Source organism: Onychomys torridus, chromosome 6, assembly GCF_903995425.1.
Source record: "Onychomys torridus chromosome 6, mOncTor1.1, whole genome shotgun sequence".
In the NCBI taxonomy this organism is placed as follows: Eukaryota; Metazoa; Chordata; class Mammalia; order Rodentia; family Cricetidae; genus Onychomys; species Onychomys torridus.
Window position 1 is genome coordinate 67,993,860 of NC_050448.1, and position 12,908 is coordinate 68,006,767.

The window sequence follows — 12,908 nt, forward strand, 5'->3', positions numbered from 1 at the left end:
TATGGATATAATAAGATAAAAGGGATATTATTGAATCTACGTTTAAAAAGGAACTACTTGTTTTAAATAGAATAAGTAATGAACATTTTTTGAATTTGTCAAATATTAATGGACTGGACATTGTTATATATTAATGGAGTTTTTTATCTGAATTTGTCAAATGTTAATGAACTGGACATTGTTAACGTAATTCTTGACTGTATATACTTATTGGATATAGTTCTTGTATTAGTTATATGCTTTTTTAAATTTTAGACAAAAAAAGAGGAAATGTGGTGATATTGTGTTCCCTAAAATATTGTGCACCCTAATAAACTTATTTGGGTCAGAGAACAAAACAGTCACTAGATATAGAGGCCAGAAAAACCGTGGCACACACATCTTTAATCCTAGCATTCCAGAGGCAAAGATCCGTATGGATCTCTGTGAGTTCAAAGCCACACTGGAAACAGCCAGGTGTGGTGACAAGAGCCTTTAATCCCAGGAAGTGATGGCAGGAAGCAGAAAGGTATTTAAGGCATGAGGATGAGAAACTATTCCTGGTTAAGCTTTTAGGCTTTTGAGCAGCACAGTTCAGCTGAGAGGCATCTAATCTGAGGAAACAGGGTCAGCTGAGGAATTGGCAAGGTGAGGTAGCTGTGGCTTGTTCTATTTCTCTGATCTTTCAGAATTTACCCCAATATCCAGGTTTGTTTTTATTAATAAGACCTTCTAACAATTTGTGCTACACACAGCTAGCAGCTAGGTAACTGAGGACGTTTACAAATGAGCAATTACTTCATATTTCTTTTCTGAAATGGCTTTCTTTAAAAAGGTGAGGCTCACTCCTTGATGAGTGCTGAGAAAGATACTTATCTGTAGGGATTTATCCTTATAAATATTTAGAATGTACTTATAATGCATAATAATAATTTAAATGTATTTAGAATGTAGGGATTATATTTAGTTTAATCAATAGTGCTAACGATTTAGTCAGGGTGGTTGTAGATTGAGAGAGTTTGGACAATTACCTCTTCTAACTGGGAGAACTGTCCTCTTCTAATTTTTAATACAAACCATCAAGGTTCAATTGTGATGCTTCATGATAGCTTGACCAATTGAATAATAAGGATTACCTGTTTTATGTTTTATGCTGTAAGTAGTAAAAACCATTGCAAAGTAAGTGGGGTTGTTAGTTTAATTTTCTGTGGAATATCTAAGATTGTAAAACATTGTAATAACTGAGTAATTACATTTATCAATTACCTTTTCACCAGAGACTGTAGAAGCCCAGGTAAATGTAGAGAAAGTATCCACAGTGACACAACCATACTCAAGGCAACTAAATGTTGACTTAAAAGTAACATATATTGGCCAGAGTCAGTTGGGTGGTTTCCTCAAGGATTAGTTTTACTTATGAAAGAAAAATTATTTGAAAACTTGTAAGAGTCCAGGAACTGGTGATAAGTAGTGTTTAGAATCTAGACAAAGAAAAGCATGTTTGTAAGGCACATGTGTAACTGTGTGCCATTGTAGAGGACCTTTGATAGCTGTAAAAACACTTATTTTTCTACTTGACAATTCCTATTTACTAGGAGATCAGGAAGCCCAGAGTGAGCTCTGATATGACTGATCTATACAGGAAGAATTCATTGTCTTATCAACTGTTAAATCTGAAAAAAAATCAAAGGGATAGGGTTATTATCATTTTATATAGTGGTAACTGTTTCTGAAAATGGTAATGAAACTGTAACATATTGGGAATCAGCAAAGGGATTAAATGGAGTGGAAACATCCTTTAGTAATTGCTGTGGTATGGTCTTTATGCTGTGAGTATGCAATGTTACCGTTGGTTAATAAAGAAGCTGCTCTGGCCTAGGACATGGCAGAATAGAAATCCAAGCAAAGATACAGGGAGAAGGAAGGAAGAGTCAGGGGAGAGATGCTTTGAGCTGCCACCAGGAGAAGCAAGATATGAGAGAACAGGTAATGTCACAAAGCATAGATTAATGGAAATGGGTTGAATTAAGTTATAAGAGCTAGTTAATAATGAATCTGAGCCATAGACCATACAGTTTGTAATTAATATAAGCCTCTGTGTTTACTTGGGACCCAACAGCTGTGGGACCAACTGGGACACAGGAAAACTTCCATCTACAAGTAATATTCATGAGGCATGCAGCTTATGTTATTGTGTTGATGAAGAGGATGTTTGTAAAATCTTCATGCACAGTCCAGTCTAGGCTGCCCATTTATGACTGGTGCCATCAGTAAAATAAGTAGAAGCTCCCTCAATGGGGGAGTGTGGGAATGCTGGGAACTACCCAAAGAGCAGACTTTAAGAAGGACAGTAGTTTGCTTTAGGCTAAACTCTGACAACATATACAGGAGAGTATTCAATAGGAGATAGAAAATCTTGTCCTTGTCAACAAATCAAATTTATATTTAATGAGAGCAAAACATAATTGTGGAAATATTAAAGACATTTGATGATTCATAAGTTAACTGGTCATTAACTTGTATATTTTAAATATTTAAATATTAAACATTAACTTTGTTTTAACAGTTTTATTATAAATTAGTAATTTTTATAAAATTACAATTTTATAAATGAAGGTAATTTATCCCTGTTAAGATTTTGAGCCTTAAACACTTTAGTACCAAAGTAAACTTTAAACCATAAAAACAGCCTGTGCAGAAACTGGGAACTTCATTTTTTTGAACTTTTTGTAGTATATTTTTACAATATAGAAATTAATTTAATAGTTACCTTGTATTAAGTAGTTTATTTTATCATAAATAATATGATTATAGAAAAGAAGAGTAAATTGACTTTTATAAGGAGACATGATAATAAAAAGATATGCTACTAGTCTTTACCATAGTTTTTGTTATGACTCAGATTTTCCAAATGATTAAAACTTAACAAAGTCAGCAAGGACATAAGACTAGATATTGGTGAAATTATTAAGGCCACTCCACGTAGTTAAAAGGGAGGTTTATTTTGTGGGGTAACTTACAAATGAAGGGGTAGGTTGCAGGCAAAGGTATAGGGTAGTCCGGCGGTGTTCTCTGGAGAACTCTGCTCGGTCCACCTCTAGTGTCCCGCGTCCCGGAACCAAGAGCCCACCTCCTCCTGCTCCTCGGTCCTCCGCTCCTTCCTCTGCCCCGCCTTGTGGGCGTGATCATTACTGAAGCCTCAATGGGGGTTGAAACTTCCAGGCCAATGCTGGGATGGCTACCCACTACAACTAGACACACATTTTATGACTCAGTTTTTCCAAATGATTAAAACTTAACAAAGTCAGCAAGGACATAATACTAGACACACATTTTAAAGTTAGTTTTTATTACCATAAATAAATAAGTCATTATAACCTAAGAATGTATAAAAATTAATCCTCAAACATATATCATCCTTAAGTTTCATCTTCCACAGCCTTGTACAAACTTACTTAGTTCTTTTGTGACTTGACTTTTTAAACTTTTATGGTTAATTTCCCTCATCTATTTTTTTTTGTTTTGAGGGCAAAAATCTCATTTTATCATATGAAAAATCCATCCTCATCTAAATTTTTTTACTCAGAATATAACCTCATATTTTAAGTATTTTTAAGCATTTTATACCTAAATCAAGGCTCATCTACATCTTCTTATTTCCTCTCTGAAGGGGGCTTTCTGTCATCCCATGGTTTCTCCTTGTACCAATAGAGCAGAAATTCTTTCAATGGCTGAATGCTAAGGTGTAAAGATTGTAAAGAGACCATACTTTACATGTAACACTTCCCCTTGTAGGTGCACCTTACAAAAAGTTTTTGGTACCTCTCACCACTCTTGAGCTGTCAGGATGCTCTGGGGAGGGAGCCAAAAACAATGTTTCTTTATATATTTGTGTAATATCTTAAAATCTTGCTTAGATGTGAATACTCCATACCTACAGTTAGATCACACAGCAACTGTCAATAGTCTTTCTGCTTAGTTTATTTTTGTCCTATATCTGTGTGCAATATAAGAGATTACTTATATTGCAGACTTTCTGTGGGTGATACCCTGTTCAGCCTCCATATTGGTTGCCAGCTGAGAGACGTTGATCAAACCACTTCTCCTAATTAATACTGGAAGAAGTGACATGGGAAACTGGGGGGAGGGGAAGGAGGGAGCTCAAGGCAACCAAGCACTTGAGCATAATTTGCATTACAAGGCTCATTTTTATTACAACAGCTTCTTTGCTATCAGGGTTAGGAGATTACAGTTCAGCAGAGAAGCTTGTTTCATAGCCCAGCATGTTCAAGGTTATATGAAGCACAACAAAAATGTCTAAGGTATGAGGACATCATTTACTCCATTCTCCACAAATTGAGGAAGGCCTGAGACATTCCTGGGTTTCTTTCTCACATTTGTTGGCATTCCAGCTTCCCTTCTTGAGAAGTAATGACAGTGAATATTCCCATGCACATGTCAAAAACTCATTATATCTCGTATAACCTTAATTTAAACCCCAATAGTAGGTTCTTCTCCAAGAACCACAACTTCACTAGCCCCTGGTAGGTGGCTAGGCTTCCAGGACCAATCATGGTTTCCCTCTTGTTGATCAGGCCTTAAGCCCAATTAAAGAGCTGTTGGTTATCATCAAGGTGCATGTGCTGCTATTGCATCCTTAGAGCTTTCCTGCAAGGCTAGTCATTGTTGTGGTTCACAGGTGTTTTAGTTGGGTAGGACTACTGGTTGCTTCATGTCTTTGGAAAGTTGCATGGCACCTTTTGGTAATATGCAAGCTACTCCATGTCAGATCCAGCTCATGTCCTTTGGGAAGTGTGTCTGAAGTATGTGTTGTCTTCAACAATAGGGACTCACATTCCACATTTGGGGAGCAACCAAGGACAACAGAAACAGCTTATAATGCTTTAGGAGTCTCTTGGTCAACCCTGACCAACAACATCAAAAAAGAGTTTCTAATGTCTGGTACTGGAAGGTTGTTTTTTTGTTTTTGTTTTTGTTTTTGTTTTTCAAGACAGGGTTTCTCTGTGTAGCTTTGTACCTTTCCTGGAACTCGCTTGGTAGACCAGGTTGGCCTCTAACTCACAGAGATCCGCCTGCCTCTGCCTCCCAAGGGCCGGGATTAAAGGCGTGCGCCACCACCACCCGGCTGGAAGTTTTTGTTAGCCTATGATGCTTAGGAGGTTTTGTTAGACTATGATTCTTATGAGGAGTAATGTCAGTCTAGATGAGAAAATTTCATTTAAACCATACACACACACAATTATACATAGTATAGGTATTTTTAGGAAGAGAGTTAACAGTGTTTCCTTATGATTTTCTCAGAGGTCAGATATCCTTAGTATATTTCACCCTCCTCCCTCCTGCATTCATCCCCCTCCTTCCTTACTTAAAACTCCTCCCTCCTCTCCCCCACTTCCTTCCTCTCTCCAGATCACTTCTATTCCCTTCTCCATGGCTTCTCTCACCCTGCTGAAATGGTCCCATTTTGCTTTCCTGGTTTGGTTTCTGCAGTTACTCACATTTTAAGATTCAGAGTTAGCAGCCTCAGGTGAGAGACAACATGAGATGCTTATCCCTCTGGGTCTGGGTTATCTCACGCCACATAATTATTTCTGGTTTTCATCCATTTTCTTTAAAGCTGAATAATATTCCGTTGTGATATGTAGCTTATTTTCATTATCTATCCATCAGGTGGAAGACACTTAGATTGTTTCCATTTCTTAGCCTTTGTGATTAGAGAGCAACAATGAACATGGCTGAGCAAATATCTGTGGAGCAGGATGTTTAGCCCTTTGGGCATATCCAAAGTGGTAAAGCTGGGCCATATGGTGAATTTATTTTCAGCCTTTTGGGAATTCTCCACACTAATTTCCAGAGTGACTACAGCAGTTTGCAACACCACCAACAGTGAATTGGGGTTCCCTTTTCCATGTCCCTTCCAACATTTGTTGTTGTTTGTGGTTCTGACAGGAGTAAGGTGAAATCTCAGAGTTGCTTTGAGTCTCACTTCCTTAACTGAGATGGATGATGGACATGTTTTGAGATATTTCTTTGCCATTTTTTCTTCTTCCTTTGAGAATTCTCTGTTCAAATCCCATACCTGTTTTTGAATGGTTCATTTATTTATTTTTTTGACTCTGACTTTTTGAGTTCTTTATATATTCTGAATATTAATCCACTGTCAGATGTGTAGCTTGCAAAGAGTCTTTCCAATTCTGTGGGCTTCCTTTTCACCTGGTTGATGCTTCTTTGTCTGTTTTATGAAGTCCCACTTATCCATTGTTGATCTTAATTTTTGGGTAAATGAATTCCTATTTAGAAAGTTCTTTCCTACACCTGTATCGTGTAGGGCAGTTCCTGTGTAGTCTTCCAGAAGTTTCAGGTTTTAGTATTTAGGTCTTTTATCCATTTGGAGATAGTTTTTGTGCTGGGTGATATATACAGCTCTGATTTCATTCTTCTGTATGTGGATATTCAGCTTTCTCAGCACCATTTGTTGACGATGCTTTCTTTTCTCCAGCATTCTCACTCTTATGTTACATTTATTTCTAAGATAGTCAGGGAATTTCACATTGAGTATAAATGCTTAATGCTGAGGGGGTTTTGTTCCTGGGAATCGGTCAGTCTTACACTTTTAAGCAGAGGCTCCAGTATCTGATAGTCATGTGTAGATTAAACGTCAAAGTCTATAATCTTTCTCTTCATTATTGGTGAAATTATGGGAGACTGAGGTTGTTGCAATAACATGTGTGGGGATTTTCACATTCAGAGCAAAAATAAAAAAAAAAATGTGTGCTACATCCCAGGTGGCTTGAGTCCTAGAACTCTGAGTAGGGGCAGCAAGGGAAAGAAGTAAGAACAGACACATAGACATGTACAGAAAGTCAGATCCAGTCTGCTGCCACTAAAACCACAAGTTGGAACCTCAGCTCAGCTTGTTAATTAGGCACACCATAGTATGTGTGTGTGTTGTATTAGTGAATCTTGATAGGAGGTTTCTGTAGGTGAATAATCTCAGGATATAAATATCTGGGAGGAGGAAGCTGCACTTGCTAATCTTTGCACACACTGATCAACCATCTGTAGCACGAATCTTAACAGGTCTTGTTAATAAAATCAAACCTGAAACCAGGTATTGGGGTGAATGCTGAAAGATCAGAGAAGCAGAACAAGCCACAGCCACCTTGCCTCACCGATTCCTCAGCTGATCCTGTTTCCTCAGTCTGGAAGCCTCTGTGTCCTCATCCGAATGGGTCTCAGCTGAACTGCTGCTCAAAAGCCTAAATGCTTAACCAGCCCTAGTTCCTGGTTTTCACGCCTTATATACCTTTCTGCTTTCTGCCATCACTTCCTGGGATTAAAGGCATGTGTCCCCATGCTTGGCTATTTCCAGTGTGGCTTTGAACTCACAGAGATCCGGATGGATCTCTCCTTCCCAAGTGACAGGATTAAATATGTGTGTGCCACTATTTTCTGGCTTCTATGTCTGTCTAGTGGCTGTTCTGTCCTCTGACCCCAGATAAGTTTATTAGGATGCACAATATGTTGGGGGACACAATATATCACCACAACCATCAACCACTCATAAATACTCATATGTGAATAATGTACAATTACTAAGGACTTCATTTACTTAGAGCTTCCTCCACTCCCCACAAAAGGGCTGTTTCAGGAAATCATAAATCATAGCTAGATTGTCCTGGTCATGTAGAGCTTACACCATATTCCACTAGGCAGAACAAACCTCCTCTGAGCATTGCGATAGAGGGGGCTGGGGTGATGATTGTTACCTGCATGTCTTCTGCTATATCCTTGGTGCTCCTCTGCCACCTACATTTTCCTATCACTCCAAAGTTGTTCTCTAAGGGGACAGTGACTCTAGGAGATGTCTGCTGTGGTCTAAGTCCACATGCGCAGCAAGGAGTATGGTAGGGTTCTATGCCTTTAATACAAGAGGCAGAGGTAGGTGGATCTGTGAGTTTGAAGCCAGCCTTGCCAACATAGCAAATTCCAGACGCTATTTCAAAAATAAAATAAAATAAAATAAAATAAAATAAAATAAAATAAACAAGTAAAACCAGTGCTAGCCATTAGTACATTGAGCAAACAGTTCTATTAACAAATGTTGGGCAACAAGGAGTCTTCCCAGCAGCCAAGAAGAAGAGATGTTCTGAACTACATTTCTACAGTTCAGGGACTGGCAAAGGGAAGCCTACTTTGCCAGGACTTTAATTCCTTTGGGAATGATGATAATAAAAATCCAAGAAACTCCCAATTGAGTTAGATATGGAGTATTCTGTAGGTAGAGGCTGCAAATTCTTGGCTTTGTTTTATTTTGGCTTTCTCAGTTAACACCCAAGACTGAAACATCCCACACTCCCCAGAGGCATGGGAGCCAACTCAAGTTTACAATTCCAACTGAAAATCACCCTGCTTATGACTTATCTGAATCCCTGCACCCTGCTTCTATTTATTAAGCATCACACCACCCAGAAGATGAACTTTTAACAAACTGTACAACTGAATAAAACCAACTCTGTTATTCAGACTTTTGCAACTGTATCATATGTTTGTCTCAGGACTGGAGAGATGGATCAGTGGTTAAGAGAACTCACTGCTCTTGTAGAGGACCCAGGTTCAGTTTCAAGAATCCATATTGGTACACCTGTAGCTCCAGTTCCAGGAGATTTGACATTCTCTTCTATCCTTCACAGGCACTGCACACACATAGTGCACTTATATATGCACTAAGGTAAAACACAGCAAATACATAAAAAATTTAAAAAAGTTTGTCCAAACACAGGGCAAAAATCTAAGATTATGTTCATGAGCTAAGAAGCATGTTGTGATGCTTGGAGGACTGGAGATGCTTGACAGAGGACAATATTTTAGATGGAGGCCAGCTAAACTCAAATGAATGTCTGTGATGTTTTCATGCAACATTATCAAAGACTTCAAAACACTGATTTGGCTTTTCATTTGATGACAGTTGTCCTTGGGTGGACTCTGTGCCTGAAGAGAAGTTTGTTGCTCTTGAAGATTCAGCCTGTAATATACTTTTCCCTTAAGAAGTTCATGCACTGTTTCTGAAAGTGCAACAAAATTTTCATTGTCATGAACAGCAGACACTTGGTGTGTGTATATGTGTGTTCAGGAAAATGAGGTTCTTGTGAATGTGTTCCAGAATTAGGTAAATAAGTACAAATTTTAATATTAGATCGTCAAAGTGAAGTCTTCCTTTAAAAAATTATGTCACACGTGTATCAGGAAGACATGAAGAATTGCTTTCTCCCAGGGGAAGTCCCTTGGTGTGTCCAAGAGGCTATATTCCAGTAGTAGACTTAATGATAATGATATGGTTTGTAGGTACTTGTTATTAAGACATTGTGCATAATACTGATCTCACCTAAAACTCTCTGATTCCTGGCAAGGGATGGTATCAGGTGTTCTGTTGCCTGAGTGAGTCAATGTTTCCACCTTGCTTAGAGTTCAGCTGAAAGACAAAGGTTGTCTCACCATGCTCACATTTCCTCTCCCTCTGGAAATGTATATTCTAGAGAAGAATTTTGATGATCTCATCAAATCAGCTATGTTCAAGTGGAATTATATGTGGTGTGTTTGAGGAAAGAAAAATAAGTGATATCATTCACAAGTTAACCAAGTAAAGCTTTATTCAATGTCAACTGATGTTTCCTCTATCCCCACTTAGACTCTAACCCCTCAACGTAAGGTGTTCCGAGTCTTTCTGTTGTTTAATATGAGTCTTCTCTCCACTCTCCTCATTGGCTACACAAGCAGACACAGATGTGTCACTTACCACCAAATGGAAACTCCAAATGACAGACACGACCTTGCTTTTCTACATGTGTCTTGCCAAAGTCAGACCTCATGAATTCACTTGTACTCATGCTGTCACAGAAGCATCCCTATTTCTGAAGAATTTTCCCTTTATTTTTTAGCTGTTAAGGTGACCCTTTCGGTGTGGAATACAGATGGGAGGCTGAGGGGTGCTCATTTCAAGTTGGCACTGTGGGACAGATGGCTTGGTCCTCACAGCTCTTCTCTGAAGAGTGGGCTGTGCTGGGAGAATCAGGGAAGGGTCAGAAGACAGTATTGCAGCCAGTGGAAAGGAAGATGTGTAGACATCTAGCTACTGTCTCTTAGGTACCCCGAAGCACCGTGCCAAGTGGCCCGTGTTGTTACCTTTTTCTTTCTGCTATCCTGAAGCCAGTGGAAGGCAGGTTATGCTTCTTACCAAAGCACATATTCGTCCCCTTGCATAAATTAATGCATTTAAAGTGTCCTTTAAAGTAAGAATAAACACTTACACCATATTCTTCCCCAGTCTGCTCCCCTTAGCCTCAATATTCTTCATAATAACTACTGACTTTTTGTGACATTGAGATGGGATGGGGTGGGGTGGGAGGAGGTCACAGTGTATATGGTTTTGCTGGGGTATGTCTTTCTGTATATTGTGAATATATATTGTTCCCATTGGTTAATAAATAAGCTGCTTTGGCCTATGGCAAGGCAGCTTAGAGGCAGTGGGAAATCCAAGGAGAGAGACAGGAAAGAGAAAGGCAGAATCTGGAGAAACACCAGCCTGCTGCCCAAGGAGCAACGTATCAGCAGACTGGTAAAGCCATGGAACACATGGTAAAACATAGATTATTAGAAATGGGTTAATTTAAGATACAAGAACTAGCTAGCAAGAAGCTTTCCACAGGCCATGCAGTTTGTAAATAACATTAAGCCTCTGAATGATTATTTTATGAGTGACTGCAGGACCATGGGGCCAGGTGGGGCCATAGAAAATTCCCACTACATGTTTTCCTTTAAAAGTTGAAGAACTGGGATGGAGACATTTGGGAACACCCTTTAGGAAGCAGTATACCATATTGAAAGAGAATTAACCCAAATGTTGGGGCATAGAGTTCTGAAGTACAGAAGGCTTGCAGTTCTATAACCCCAAGTAGTCACAGTAGGACAGCCTACAGAATGGGAAAGGATCTTCACCAATTCCACATCTGAAAGAGGGTTGATTTCCAAAACATATAAATAACTAAACAAACAAACAAACAAACAACAACTATGAATCAAAAAACCAAATAATCCAATTAGAAAATGTGGTACAGATCTTAACAGAGAATTCTTGACAGGAGATTCTCAAATGGTGGAGAAACACTTAGCCATCAGGGAAATGCAAATCAAAATGATGCTGAGATTCTATCTTATACCCGTCAGAATAGCTAAGATCAAAAACACAATAATAGCTTATGATGGAGGGGATGTGGAACAAGGGGAACACTCATTGCTATTGGGAGTGCAAATTTATACAGGAACTTTGAAAATCAATATGATGGTTTCTCAGAAAATTAAGACTTCATCTACCCTCAAACACAGCTATATCACTCTTGGGCATATACCCAAATGATGTTCAATCATACCAGAAAGATACTTGTTCAACTATCTTTGTAACAGCTTTATATGTAATAACCAGATCCTGGAAACAACCTAGACATTTTTATTTTTAAGATTATAGTATAATTACATTATTTTCCCCTTCTATTTCCTTCCTTCAAACTCTTCCATGAACCTCCCTTACTCTTTTGAAGCCTCTATTTCAATAATATGCATGTATGTATGTATGATTGTACATATGTACATCCTAACTATGTAAATACAACCTGCCCAGGCCATATAGTGATACTTTTACATATATGTTTTCAGGGATGACCATTTGTATTGGATAACCAATTGGTGTGCTCTTCTCTGGGAAAAACTATTTCTCAGCATTACTTAGCTGCCTGTAATTCTTTTTCTGGTGTTGAGGCCTCAGAAGAGTTTCCTGTTCCATGTTAGCAAATCTATTGATGTGGTTTTTGTTCAGGCCATAGGCAGCCATGTTGATGAAACTTCATAGATGTAGCTTCTTTGCCATTTCCAGGAGACACAATCTCACAGCAGGCTTACTGGTTCTCTGGCTCTTGCAATCTTTCCATCCCTATGCTGGGACAATTCTTACTCTCAAGGAGACCCATGAACCTGATACTGATTTCTTACAGGACAACTTTCTTCATATCAGTCTACCTTTGTATATATGTGCTTGATGGCAACTTTTATCTTTTTAATTGTAAAAATGACAGAATGCCAACAAATGTCCTTCATACAAATGATTTTTAAACTGAGGGGTTTTTTTGTGTTCTTTTTTTCTTTATTAGGAATTATTTATTTATTTTACATACCAACCACAGATTCCCTCTCTCATCCCTCCTCTCTCTCCTCCCCCAGCATTCCTCCTCCAGCCCACCTTCCACTCCCTCCTCCGAAAAGGTAAGGCCTCCCATGGGGAGCCAGCAAAGCCTGGTACATTCATTTGAGGTAGGTCCAAGACCTTCCCCTTGCATCAAGGCTGTGCAAGTTGTTCCAGCATAGGTAATGAGCTTCAAAAAGCTAGCTCATCCACCAGGGATAGAGTCTGATCCCACTACTATGAAGAGGGGATGGGTAGGCTGAAGTGGAGGAAGGATGAGAGGGTGATCTGTCATTGGCATTTAAAAAAATAAAAATAAAAAAAATGCTGCTCTGTAAACAAGGACCACCCTCAAGTCTAAACTTCCCAAGGTCTCAGGTAGAGGATCCCCACCACGCACTGAACTGTGACTTCTATGATTCAGGCAAGTATTTCCATTACCTGATAATGTATTTCCTCTTAGTATCATGAATACAGAGCATGCATCATTGTAGTTTGATTTTTCCTGCCTGGCCCATAGTCAGGACAAATCTCTCTTACTCGCCAGTCCCACAGTCACTCAGACCCAACCAAGAAAGCACACAGAGACTTATATTGTTTACAAACTGTATGGCCATGGCAGGCTTCTTGTTATCTACTTCTTCTATCTTAAATTAACCCATTTCTATAAATCTAT